Source organism: Erinaceus europaeus, chromosome 1 (assembly GCF_950295315.1).
Source record: "Erinaceus europaeus chromosome 1, mEriEur2.1, whole genome shotgun sequence".
NCBI classification, from domain to species: domain Eukaryota; kingdom Metazoa; phylum Chordata; class Mammalia; order Eulipotyphla; family Erinaceidae; genus Erinaceus; species Erinaceus europaeus.
The window spans coordinates 90,535,721-90,549,431 of record NC_080162.1 but is presented as its reverse complement, the minus strand read 5'-3'; the positions used below and the strand labels follow the sequence as shown (position 1 = coordinate 90,549,431).

General features: G+C 42.6%; 1 long non-coding RNA gene and 1 other non-coding gene across 3 annotated transcripts; one reads left to right on the top strand and one right to left on the bottom strand.

Annotated features, from left to right (window-relative positions):
* Positions 1 to 149: 149 nt before the first annotated feature.
* Positions 150 to 6,327, top strand: LOC132541923 (uncharacterized). Of its 2 annotated transcripts, XR_009553035.1 has the most exons (4): positions 150 to 1,742; positions 2,674 to 2,715; positions 5,417 to 5,717; positions 5,961 to 6,327. It is a non-coding gene; the product is annotated as an uncharacterized LOC132541923 (long non-coding RNA). The 2 variants fall into 2 exon arrangements; XR_009553036.1 differs by lacking the exon at positions 2,674 to 2,715 and having other exon boundaries at positions 150 to 1,784.
* Positions 6,328 to 7,987: 1,660 nt separating this feature from the next.
* LOC132542878 (small nucleolar RNA SNORD20) lies at positions 7,988 to 8,058 on the bottom strand. The gene has a single exon (XR_009553849.1). It is a non-coding gene; the product is annotated as a small nucleolar RNA SNORD20 (small nucleolar RNA).
* Positions 8,059 to 13,711: the final 5,653 nt, after the last annotated feature.

Sequence of the window (13,711 nt, the reverse complement as noted above, 5' to 3'; positions counted from 1 at the left end):
CTGAAATGAGCTGGGGTGTGGATTGACCTGCCAATGTCCATATTTTGTGGAGAAGCAATTACAGAAGTCAGACCTTCTACCTTCTGCACCTTATAAAGAATTTTGGTTCAGGGACCAGGTGGTGGTGCACCTGATTGAGTGCACATGTTGCAGTGCACAAGGATCCAGGTTTGAGCCCCTGGTCCCCACCTGCAGGGGGAAGGCTTTGTAGGTGGTGAAGCAGTGCTGCAGATGTCTGTCTCTTTGTCTTTCTCCCTCTCTATCACCCACTTCCCTCTTGATTTCTGGCTGTCTCTATCCAATAAATAAATAAAGATCCAAAAGTAGAATGGAAGGAAATAAGAAAGGAAGAAAGCAAGTAAGCAAGAAAGAAAATTATCAACATAAAAAAAAAGAATTTTGGTTCATACTCCCAGAGGGATAAAGAATAGGGAACCTTGCAATAGAGGGTATGGGATATAGAACTCTGGTCTTTGGAATTATGTGTAATTGTACCCCTCTTGTCCTATAATCTTATTGATTATTAAATCACTAAAAAAAATGAGATGACAATGTCATACATGAGAAAAGACAGAAACACCAGCTGTTGGAGAGGCTGTAGGAGAAAGGAACACTCCCACAGTACTGGTTGGAATATAAAGTTGAGCACATGTTGTAGAAAACTGTGGAGACTTATCAGAAAGCTAGAAATAGATTTACTCTATGAGCCAACAATTCCTGTCCTAGGGATATATCCAAAGGAAAGCAAGGAACCTATGTCCATAGCAGCCCAATTTGTTCCAGCTGAAACACAGAAGCATCCCAGATGCCTGATACCAAATGAGTGGTTGTGGTCTGGGAGGTGGCGCAGGGATAAGGCTTTGGCCTCTCAAGCATGAGGTCTCAAGTTCAGTCCCTGGAAGCACATGCACCAGAGTGATGTCTGGTTCTTTCTCTCTCTCCTATTATTTCTCATGAATAAATAAATAAAACTTAAAAAAAGTGGTCTGAGAGGTGGCGCAATGGATAAGGCATTGGACTTTCAAGCATGAGGTCCTGAATTCAATCCCCGGCAGCACATGTAACTGAGTGATGTCAGGTTCTTTCTGTCTCTCTCCTCCTATATTTCTTATTAATAAATAAATAAATAAATAAATAAAAGCAAAAAAATGAGTGGCTGAGAAATGGATGGTGTATATATAAACAATGGAATATTATGCAGTGATGAAAAGCAATTTGCTTAATTTTATTATTATTTTTAAGTTTCTTTTTTATTATCTTTATTTACTTATTGGATAGAGACAGCCAGAAATTGACAGGGAAGGGAATGACAGAGAGAAGGAGAGGGACAGAGACACGTGCAGCAGTCCTTCACCATTTGCAAAGCTTTCCCCCTGCAGGTGGGGACTGGGGGCTTGAACCCAGGTCCTTGTGCATTGTAATATGTGCACTCAACCAGGTGCGCTACCACCCGGCCCCTGAAAGGCAATTTTTAAAAAGATTTTATTTATTTATTCATCAAGAATAGAGGAGGAGAGAGACAGAGAGAAAGAACCAGACATCACTCTAGAGCATGTGCTGCCAGGGATTAAACTCAGGACCTCACACTTGAGAGTCCATTACTTTATCCACTACTCCACCTCCTGGACCACATGAAAAGTGACTAATCATCTCTTTTGCTCTATCTTGGTCTGACCTCACAGGTATGTTGAGTGAGATAATCCAGAAAGAAAAGGACAAATAATGGATGATCCTACTCAAAGGTGGAAATTAAAGTAAAGAAGGACATCTACAGAAAACAGAAGGTGGGTGAGATATATTGCCTCAAAGTAAAGAACTCTGGATAAGAAGGGAAAGGGATGGGATAGGGAGACGCTAAGGGGGACTGGGTGGTGCTGCACCTGGTTGAGTGCATATGTTACAATGCTCAACAACCTGGGTTCAAGCTCTCGGCCCCCACTTGCCATGGGGAAAGCTTCCTGAGTGGTGAAGCAGTGCTGCAGGTGTCTCTGTCTCTCTCCCTCTCTATCTCCCCCATCCTCTCAATTTCTGGCTCTCTCTATCCAATAAGCAAATAAAGATAATAAAAATAAATAAAGCAAAAAGAGAGATGCTAATGTCCTGGGCCATGATGATGAAAGACTCATATGGGGATTCAGTATCTTGTAAATGCCTATCTGGAGAGATGAGAGATTGCACCTCTGTGTCAACAAGGATGCTATAAGCAATCAACCTTTAATAAAGTGGAACTTAAAAAATGTTCTCAATTAGTATCTCAAAATATATTTTTACATAAAAAACATAAACTAATGTGCAAAATTTGCTCAAATTTCACATTTTTTCTATCTAGTGATCTTTTTCCCTGCCCTGTTCTACTGTCTAGCTACCAAGGTGGTGCCAGCTACCATCATGAACAGCTTTTTCTGTCCTGAGAATATTTCCCTCACCCCTTTTCCATGCTCTGATGACTCACAGATGCACTCACCTGTCACTAAATGAGTTTCTCAGAAGTTCTAACAGTGATTAGGTGAGATTTCAGGTGATTATTTTTATATATTTATTTATTCTCTTTTGTTGCCCTAGTTTTATTGTAGTAGTTATTATTATTGTTATTGATGTATTTGTTGGATAGGACAGAGAAATGGAGAGAGGAGGGGAAGACAGAGAGGGGGAGAGAAAGACACCTACTCAAAGGTGGAAATTAAAGTAAAGGAGGACATCTACAGAAAACAGAAGGTGGGTGAGATATATTGCCTCAAAGTAAAGAACTCTGGGTAAGAAGGAAAAGGGATGGGATAGACAACTGCAGACCTGCTTCACCACTTCTGAATTGACTCCACTGCAGGTGGGGGGGTCATTTTTTTTAATGCCTTATTGAGTTAACTAGGGGAGCAACTGTGCAGCTGCAACAGCTCCATGGGAATGCCTCTGGAAGTTGAGAGTCCCTATCCAAAGAACTTTAAGATCATCACTTCTCTCTTAATCCATTCCTGCATATTAAAATGAGAGTTTTGGGGAGCTGGGCGGTAGTGCAGTGGGTTAAGTGCAGATGGCATAAAGTGCGAGGACTGGCTCAAGGATCCCTGGCTCCCCACCTGCAGGGTGTTGCTTCACAAGAGGTGAAGCAGGTCTGCAGTTGTCTATCTTACTCTTCCCCTCTCTGTCTTCCCATCCTCTCTCCATTTCTCTCTGTCCTATCCAATAATGTTGACGTCATCAACAACAATAATAACTACAACAATAAAACAAGGGCAACAAAAGGGAACAAATAAATATTTTTTAAAAAGTGAGAGCTTAGTATTTCTTCAAATTTTCTGATAATCCATTTCATAAATTCTTTCTCTGACGTCTCTTCCTTATCTGTACAATTCAGTGTCTGGTCATCATCTTTATTTCTGAATATTGGTGTTTGCCTGGTTTTACCCATCAGTTTTGGTTTCTGTTGGTCATCAGGTAACATTCTCCCAAGGTCTTAGAGATGGATAGACTTGTGGTCTGGGAGGTGGCACATAAGATAAAGCATTGGACTCTCAAACTGAGGTCCTGAGTTCAATCTCAGGCAACACATGTCTTCTTTATCTTTTGTCCTGTCTTTCTCATTCATAAATAAATAAATTAAAAAAATTTAAAAAGAGATGGATAGATTTTTAAATTTTATTTTATTTATTTATTCCCTTTTGTTGCCCTTGTTGTTTTATTGTTGTAGTTATTATTGATGTCGTTGTTGTGTGATAGGACAGAGAGAAATGGAGAGAGGAGGGGAAGACAGAGAGGGGGAGAGAAAGACAGACTCCTGTAGACCTGCTTCACCGCCTGTGAAGGGACCTGCCTGCAGGTGGGGAGCGGGGGGGGGGGGGGGGGGGGCTCAAACCCGGATCCTGACGCCGGTCCTTGAGCTTAGCGCCACCTGCGCTTAACCCGCTGCGCTACAGCCCGACTCCCGAGATGGATAGATTTTTTTTACAAGTTTCTTTATTTCAATTATCTATATTTCACATATGAGTGAAATCATACAGTAGTTGTTCTTCATGTCATTAATTACATAAGCATAACCACTTTCTGTCCATCTACTTTGATCCAAATGACATATTATCTTTTTATTTATTTATTTATTTTTAAATGTATTTATTGGGGGATTATTATTATTATTTTACCAAACACTGCTTAACTCTGGCTTATGGTGTTGTGGGGGATTGAACCTGGGACTTGAGAGCCTCAGGCATGAAAGTCTCTTTGCATAACCATTATGCTATACCCCCCACCCCATATTATCTTTTTAAATAGATGCATATAACTTCATAGAGTGTCATAACTTCTTTATCTAGTGATCTGTATAGAGGCATTTTGTTTTGCCTCTTTTTTACCGAGTTACTTGTTCTCTTGTTGTTGAGCTGAATGGTTTCTTTATAGATGTTTGATATCAATTCCCTGTCAGATGTGTGATGTAAAAATATATTCTCCCAGTTATTTTGGTTGACTTTCTATCCATGTGTAGTTTGCAATCTCTCTCTCTCTGTCTGTCTCTCTTTCTCTCTCTTGCTGTGTATGTATAAGGTCCTGAGAGGTTAATGGATGCTCCACTGTCTCATCACTGGTAAAAAGGAGGGTTAGGCTTTGCCCTAACTAAGAGCGTGTCTGCATAGTTGAGGCTCCGGCTGCACCAGACTTCCCAGGACTGTGGATTGTCTGGGTGTTGTCACTGTGACTGTGTAGCATGGGATGTAGATTGGGCATTCACCAGCCATCATGTCCATTGGAGGTCTTTTCTGAGGAGAAGCCCAGGCCAGTGTCCAAGGGAGTGACCTCACCTCCCTGGGCTAGAAATCAACTGACTTGGAACCCTGGTCACCAGGCAACCAACCACATTCTATCCACTGACCCTTCCCCATGTTACTTAGCTGTCAGAGCTGAGATGAGGATGCTCTCTTGCATGAGGGTTCCCACTGGTGAAGGCCTGAAGAAGAGCTTCAGAGGAGGCAGAATGACTCGGTTTAGAATGTGGCTGAGTGATCAGTGTAGAAGCTTTTGCTCTTGCTGTTGCAGTGCTCCTAAGGTAACAGAGAGGGACCAGGACAGGTGTCCATACCATAGTCAGCCACAACTCAGATGCTGCCTGGACTGATGTGTGTCCCTCCCTAAAGTGTGTGTGTGTGTGTGTGTGTGTCTGTGTGTGTGTGTGTGTACCTGTCCCAGGCAGGAGGGAGGGTCAGGTCACACAGTTGGACAAAGCAGGCAGGCAGTATTGGGAGGGCTGTCTGTGGTGGTACCTACTGCCTGAGGTCGGTCCTCATCTTGGAGGTGTCTGTCCCCCATCCTGGGAGGAGGTCTGAGCAGACAAAGCTGGGCTGAGGGGGGAGCAGAGTCCAGAGGCATTAGCAGCAACCAGGAGAGTGTGCAGTCATGGGAGGCTGTGACACTCTGGTCCCTGTCTCTGCAGAGATCTCTGTCTGGATACCTGGAGGAGGTCTCCAACCTATACATGGATTCTCTGTCTGAGGAGGAGTGGCCAGAGGAGATGAAATCCTGGGGGTATCTGAGAACCAGGTGGAGGATGATGTCCCTGGACACGTGCTCAGTAAGCTCCCTGGATGGCCAGTGGGAGCTTCCTGCCCAGTCAGCAGGCAGCAGCCTCCCCCAGGGCTGCGTGAAGCTGCTGGTGGGGAGCAGCCCTCTGCACAGTGACATCTTGCTCCATGGGCCTCCCAGGGAACTGTGTGCCCTGCACATACAGAGTGCTGGTAAGAGGGGAGCTGGGCTGTGTGGGCATTAGGGGGGCAGGACAGGGCACCACAGGGAGGAGCCCCAGAAGAAGCTGATAGCAAGCCCATCAGGAAATAAACTGACCTCAGCCCAACCTGGGGGAGGGCAGCAGGGAGGGCATCCTGTTGAAGTCCTGGGCTGGGTCTCTTCCCCATGTCCTCATATGTGTGTGATGTAGGAGGGCCCAGGAGAGCTGATGTGGTGACTTCTCTGTTTCTCAGGTTCTTGGGATGCTGAGGAGATGTCATCAGGCCCCTGTTGCTGGGAAACCCTTGATCCAGAATCACCTGCAGGTGCAGACCCTTTGGCAGCTCTGGAGCCAGGGCCCTCAGCCAGGACTGCAGGGACCCCAGAGCTGCAGTCTGCAGAGGTCCCTTTGGGTGAGAGCTGGGGCCTCAGAGCTGGTCTTTCAGAGTCAGCTGTGGAGAAGGCTCTGGGCCCTGCTCCCACCCCTGAGCTGGCCCTGCCCTCCCTGGGGGAGACCTGCATTGCTTTTGTGATCTACTGCATGTTCATGTACCCTTTCCTCTATGGTTTTATTTCTCTGTTTTTAATTTAATTGAAATAAAGTGTTTGTTTGTTCTGAAATCATTTGCATTCTCCATAGTCCTCAGCAAATCCACACAGTGTTGTGCAGCCCTTGCTCTACTGAGTCACAGAGTGTGTCAAACCCTACAGGAAACAGTGAACTTAGAGCATCCACTCCCAACCTCCTGCCTACCCTGCAGCCCCTCTTCAGCTTCTGTCCTGTGCAGCTACAGGGCCACCTCCACTGCCCACCTCCCCTCCCTGGCATCCTCCCTGGCTGTGCCTCCAGCCCCTCTACTCAACAGCTGGAAAGTGAACATCACAATCTACAAGGTGGAGTGGTTGAGTAGCCAGTGAGCAAACATAAACTACAGATGTCCTGATTAGAGAAATAAAACTGGTGGTCTGGGAGGTGCTGCAGTGTTAGATAAAGCACTGGATGATTCTCAAGCGTGAGGTCTTAAATTCGATCCTCAGCAGAACGTATCTGGTTTTTTCTCTCCCTTCCTTTCTTCTTCACGAATAAATAAATAAAATCTTTTCAAATGATTTAAAAAAGAAATTTGTCTTTATTATTTTTAAAATTATATTTATTTATTGGATAGTGACAGCCAGAAATTGAGAAGGAAGGGGGAGATTGGGAGAGAGCCAAAGAGACACTTTAAGATCTGATTCTCACTCGTGAAGGTTACCCCCTGCAGGTGGGGACTGGGGACTGGAACCTGGTTACTTGTGCACTGTAACATGTGTGCTCATCCAAGTGAGCCACCACCCAGCCCCAAAACTGTCTTTATTCTAAAATTTCACGATTCATTTTAGAGAATCAAGCAATAAACACAATAATGCCCAACAATAAAATATATAAATATTTGGCAAATATTCAGGATACAGGATAAGTATACAGAATTAGAATGTTTCTGTGTAACAATGTTAAAAATAAAAGTGGTCCGGGAGGTGGCACAGTACATAAAGCATTGGATTCTCAACCATGAGGTCCTGAGTTCAATTCCCGGCAGCACATGTGCCAGACTGGTGTCTGGTTTCTCTCTCTGCCTATCTTCCTCATGAATAAATAAAACAAATGCTTAAAAAATTAAATAAAACAATTATTTTATGAAAGCAAAAATTATGAAATACTTAGGATAAAAGTAAGAAGACAGGAGTCGGCGATAGGGAAGTGGGTTAATCACACGTGGTGCAAAGCGCAAGGACCTGAGTTAAGGTTCCGGGTTTGAGCCCCTCAATCTCCACCTACAGGGGAATCCCTTCGCATGCAGTGAAGCAGGTCTGCAGGTCTTTCTCTTCCCCTCTCTGTCTTCCCTCCTCTCTCCATTTCTCTCTGTCCTATCTAACGATGATATCAATAACAACAACAATAATAACTAGAACAACTATAAAAAGACAACAAGGGCAACAAAAGGGAAAATAATTAAATAAAAAAATTTTTTAAATAAGACAAAATGTAAGGGCCAGAGACATAAACGTGTGTGCAAAGTATCCTGTCATATTTTAGCCCAGGTTTTAGCTGAGTCACCACAAGGTGGACAGAAGCTTCAGAAGGGTTGCCATGGGGCTGTGTTGTCTCTATCTTTGCTCACTCTCAATCTAGAGAAAAGAAAATAGTCTCTGGGAGATGTGGAATCATGCTGGTACTGAACCATCTTGACAACACTGTGGCAAAAAAAAAGTGATTACATATTTTATTTTATTTTATTTTGAACTGGATCAGAGCTTGACTAGAGGGATTTTCTTGATGTTTCATCATTTTTACTCAGATAATGATTATATATATTTTATACTGATAATTAAGAAGGTTGACTGGGTCAGAAAAGAATAAACTATGTAAGTACAGTTATTTGTTTACCACAATGACCTAACCTGGGGCCCATATCTATTCATATTTATTTATTTATTGCCTCCAGAGTTATTGCTGGAGCTCAATGCCTGCACCACGAACCCACTGCTCCTGGGAGCTATTTCCACCACCCCCCTTTTGTTGCCCTTGTTATTGTAGCTTTGTTGTGATTATTATTGTTGTTGTTGATGTCATTGTTGTTGGATAGGACAGAGAGAAATGGAGAGAGGAGGGGAAGACAGAGAGGGGGAGAGAAAGATAGACACCTGCAGACCTGCTTCACCACATGTGAAGGGATTCCCCAGTAGGTGGGGAGCCGGGGGGGTCAAACCCAGATCTTTACTAGGGTCCTTGCAGTTTGCGCCACGTGCTCGACTCTAGTCTTCTTATTTTAACCTAAGTATTTCATAATTTTTGCTATCATCAAAGAATTGTTTTATTTCACTTTTTTTTTTTAGAGGAAGAATAGGTTTTCTTTCTGCTACCAAGGTTATCATTGCAGCTCAGCACCTGCACAAATCCACCATTCCAGTTGGCCATTTTTCCATGCCCCCCCACCTTACTTAATAGGATGGAAGAGAAAATTGAGAGGAATAAGAGAGAGACACCTGTAGCACTGCCTCATTGCCTATGGTGGGAACCAGGGATTTGAAGCTGGGTCCTTGCACTGGCCCCAGAGACTACTCCCATAATAATTATTGAATCTACTGCATCTGGTCATCACAGAATTGACATAAACTCTCCATCCAAAATGTAGCTCGGGGCAGTGCTCTAATGGTGTGATCTTAAATGCTGTGTAGTTCTGTCATTTCTTTTTTTTTTTTTGTTTTGTTTTTCTATGCTGAATATGGGCCCCAGATCAGATCAAATCGATGGGGTTTACAGTCAACAATATTTATACAACTTTCTCATATTTGGGAGCTACTCTCTTCCCTGATCCAGCTTTCTTTCTTTCTTTCTTTCTTTATTTATTTTTTATTTTTTTATTTAAGAAAGGGTTAATTAACAAAACCATAGGGTAGGAGGGGTACAACTCCACACAATTCCCACCGCCAGTCTCCATATCCCACCCCCTCCCCCGATAGCTTTCCCATTCTCTATCCCTCTGGGAGCATGGACCCAGGGTCATTGAGGGTTGCAGAAGGTAGAAGGTCTGGCTTCTGTAATTGCTTCCTCGCTGAACATGGGCGTTGACTGGTCGGTCCATACTCCCAGTCTGCCTCTCTCTTTCCCTAGTAGGATGGGTCTCTGGGGAAGCTGAGCTCCAGGACACATTGGTGGTGTCTTCAATCCAGGGAAGTCTGGCCGGCATCCTGATGACACCTGGAACCTGGTGACTGAAAAGAGAGTTAACATACAAAGCCAAACAAATTGTTGAGCAATCATGGACCCAAAGCTTGGAAAAGTGGAGAGGAAGTATTAGGGAGATACTCACTGCAAACTCTAGTATACTTCTGCTTTCTTACTTTGGTGCCATATTCCAAACTCAGTCAATTTCTGCTTTGCGTTTCTACTTCTTTTTTTTTTTTTTACATGCATAACATTCCCCAGATTCCCATTTAGCAATACAACCCCCACTATTTCATTCATCATTTTTCATGGACCTGTATTCTCCCCACCCACCCACCCACCCCAGAGTCTTTTACTTTGGTGTAGTACTCCAATTCCATTTCAGGTTCGACTTGTGTTTTCTTTTCTAATCTTGTTTTTCAACTTCGGCCTGAGAGTGAGATCATCCCATATTCATCCTTCTGTTTCTGACTTATTTCACTCAACATGATTTTTTCAAGGTCCATCCAAGATCGGCTGAAAACGGTGAAGTCACCATTTTTTACAGCTGAGTAGTATTCCATTGTGTATATATACCACAACTTGCTCAGCCACTCATCTGTTGTTGGACACCTGGGTTGCTTCCAGGTTTTGGCTATTACAAATTGTGCTGCCAATAACATATGTGTACACAGATCTTTTTGGATGGATGTGTTGGGTTCCTTAGGATATATCCCCAGGAGGGGGATTGCAGGGTCATAGGGTAGGTCCATTTCTAGCCTTCTGAGAGTTCTCCAGACTGTTCTCCACAGAGGTTGGACCAATTGACATTCCCACCAGCAGTGCAGGAGGGTTCCTTTGACCCCACACCCTCTCCAGCATTTGCTGCTGTTACCTTTTCTGATGTGTGACATTCTCACAGGAGTGAAGTGATATCTCATTGTTGTCTTGATTTGCATTTCTCTGACAATCAGAGACTTGGAGCATTTTTTCATGTGTTTCTCGGCCTTTTGGATCTCTTCTGTGGTGAATATTCTGTCCAATTCCTCCCCCCATTTTTGGATGGGGTTATTTGTTGTCTTGTTGTTGAGTCTGGTAAGCTCTTTATATATGTTGGTTATTAAACTCTTATCTGATGTATGGCATGTAAAGATCTTCTCCCATTTTGTGAGGGGTCTCTTGATTTGGGTAGTGGTTTCTTTTGCTGTGAAGAAGCTTTTTAATTTGATGCAGTCCCATAGGTTTATACTTGCCTTAGTCTTCCTTGTAATTGGATTCGTTTCATTGAAAATGTCTTTAAAATTTATGCGGAAAAAAGTTCTTCCAATATTTTCCTCTAAGTATCTGATAGTTTCTGGTCTAACATCCAAGTCCTTGATCCACTTGGAATTTACTTTTGTATTTGGTGAAATACAGTGATTCAGCTTCATTCTTCTGCATGTTTCAACCCATTGTTTCCAACACCATTTGTTGAAGAGACTCTGCTTTCCCCATGTAATAGTCTGGGCCCCTTTGTCAAAGATTAGATGTCCATAGGTGTGGGGCCTCATTTCTGGGCTCTCAATTCTATTCCACTGGTCAGTGTGTCTGTTCATGTTCCAGTACCAAGCAGTTTTGATGACAATGGCCCTATAATACAGTTTGAGATCTGGCAGTGTGATGCCTCCGGTTTTGTTCTTTTTTCTCAAGATTGTTTTGGCAATTCTAGGTCTTTTCTGGTTCCAGATAAACATTTGTAGCATTTGTTCTATTCTCCTAAAAAATGTGCTTGGGATCTTGATGGGGATAGCATTAAATTTGTAGATGGCTCTGGGTAATATATTCATTTTGATGATGTTAATTCTTCCAACCCATGAACATGGAATATCTTTCCACTTCTTTGTGTCTTTTTCAATTTCTTTGAGTAGTGACTCATAATTTTCAGTATACAAGTCTTTCACTTCTTTGGTTAGGTTTATTCCTACATATTTTATTGTTTTTGTTGCTATGGAAAAAGGAACTGATTTCTGGATTTCAATTTCTTCTAACTTAGTGTTTGCATAGAGGAATGCCACTGACTTTTGAATGTTAATTTTATAGCCTGACACATTACTGTACTGCCTGATGATTTCCAAAAGCTTCTTGCTGGATTCCTTAGGTTTTTCCATGTATACTATCATCATGTCATCTGCAAATAAGGAGAGTTTGACTTCTTCTCTTCCAATCTGTATGCCTTTAATTCCTTGCTCCTGCCTGATTGCTATGGCAAGAGCTTCCAACACTATGTTGAATAGTAATGGTGATAGTGGGCAGCCCTGTCTAGTACCTGATCTGAGGGGAAATGCTTCCAGTTTTTCACCATTGAGTATGATGTTGGCTGTAGGTTTGCTATATATAGACTCCACTATCTTCAGGAATTTTCCATCTATTCATATTTTTTGTAGTGTTTTGATCATAAAGGGATGTTGTATTTTGTCAAAGGCTTTCTCTGCATCTATTGATATGACCATGTGGTTTTTGGTCTTGCTTTTGTTGATGTGGTGGATCACACTGATTGATTTACGTATATTAAACCAACCTTGCATGCCTGGGATAAACCCCACTTGGTCATGATGAACAATCTTTTTGATATACTGCTGTATCCGGTTGGCTAGAATTTTGTTCAATATTTTCGCATCTATGTTCATCAGAGATATTGGTCTGTAGTTTTCTTTTTTGGTTGTGTCCCTGTCTGCTTTTGGTATCAGGGTGATGTTGGCTTCATAGAAGCTGGCAGGGAGTATTCCAGTGTCTTCAATCTTCTGGAAGACTTTTAAAAGTAGAGGTATTAGTTCTTCTTTGAAAGTTTTGTAGAATTCATTTGTAAAACCATCTGGTCCAGGACTTTTATTTTTGGGAAGATTTTTGATAACTGTTTCAATTTCATTAGCTGTGATGGGCCTGTTCATGTTATCGACTTCCTCTTTACTTAGTTTTGGAAGTTGGTAGGTATCTAGGAAATCATTCATTTCTTCCAGGTTCTCTAGCTTGGTGGCATATAGTTGTTCATAGAAGCCTCACATGATATGTTGAATTTCTGCAGTGTCTGTTGTGATTTCTCCTCTTTCATTTACTATCCGATTTATTTGGGTCTTCTCCCTTTTTTGTTTTGTGAGTCTGGCTAAAGGTTTGTCGATTTTGTTTACTCTTTCGAAGAACCAACATTTACTTTCATTGATCTTTTGTATGGTTTTCCTATTCTCAATGTTATTTATTTCTGCCCTAACTTTAGTAATTTCTGTCCTTCTGGTTGCTTTAGGGTTCCTTTGTTGTTCTTCTTCTAGGTCTTTAAGATGTGCAATCAGGCTGCTAATTTGTGCCTTTTCTTGTTTCCTAATGTGTGCTTGTATAGCTATGAACTTCCCTCTTAGGACTGCTTTAGCTGTGTCCCAAATATTTTGATAGCTTGTGTCTTCATTTTCATTGAACTCTCGAAACATTTTGATTTCTTCCTTGATTTCCTCTTTGACCCAGAAGTTGTTAAGAAGTGTACTGTTGGGAGGCGGAGCTACGAGCAGCAGATCGCTTTCTCTCCTCTCCTCTCCTCTCCTCTCCCGGATCAACTAGGAATACCAAAGGAGACCACCCGGACCGAAACAAGACAGGGCTAGAATGACCACAGAAACCCAGTAAATCACCCGTGAGTACAAACACTCGTGGCTGGTGACAGAGAGGAGAGAGGGGCCTAAGGAGAGATTAAGTGACTGCTAACAGTTCGACAGTTTGTCAGTGGAGACACCACCTCCAGTCTGCTCCACCAACAAGGGGACAGCTGAAGGGAGGAAAGGACTCCCCAGAGACTCACCAAGTACAACTCTGAGTCTCCATTGCTACTACCCTCAGAATCTGGAGCAGCAACAGGGAGGGACACCAGGGCACAGAGATCTAACGGGGAAACTCAGGAGAAGACCTATACTATACCTCGGTGGCATAGCTGAAGGGCTGTGAAAGTCTCTTTGCATAACCACTGGATTATCTCTGCCACACCCTGCTTTATCTCTTGGTCAGGAGTCATTGATTAAGCCAAGAAGCCTATTGATAGTTTAAAAGCCCTCAGGCTACCATAGCCTACAGGGGGAAAAAAAAAGGCTTTTACACCACTGAACTCCAACTCAGGGATTGAAAAACCTCTTAACTTATATAAAATGGTTAAAACAACAAGAAAAAATAATGGAGACTCGAACCAGGACAAGAGTCCAGCTAAAAGTCCTCCAGAGGGCAAAGCACAAAACAACGAGTTCAACATCCAAACATTAGCTAAGGAAATAATAACAGGAGTGAGTAAAGAATTTGAAAAAATTG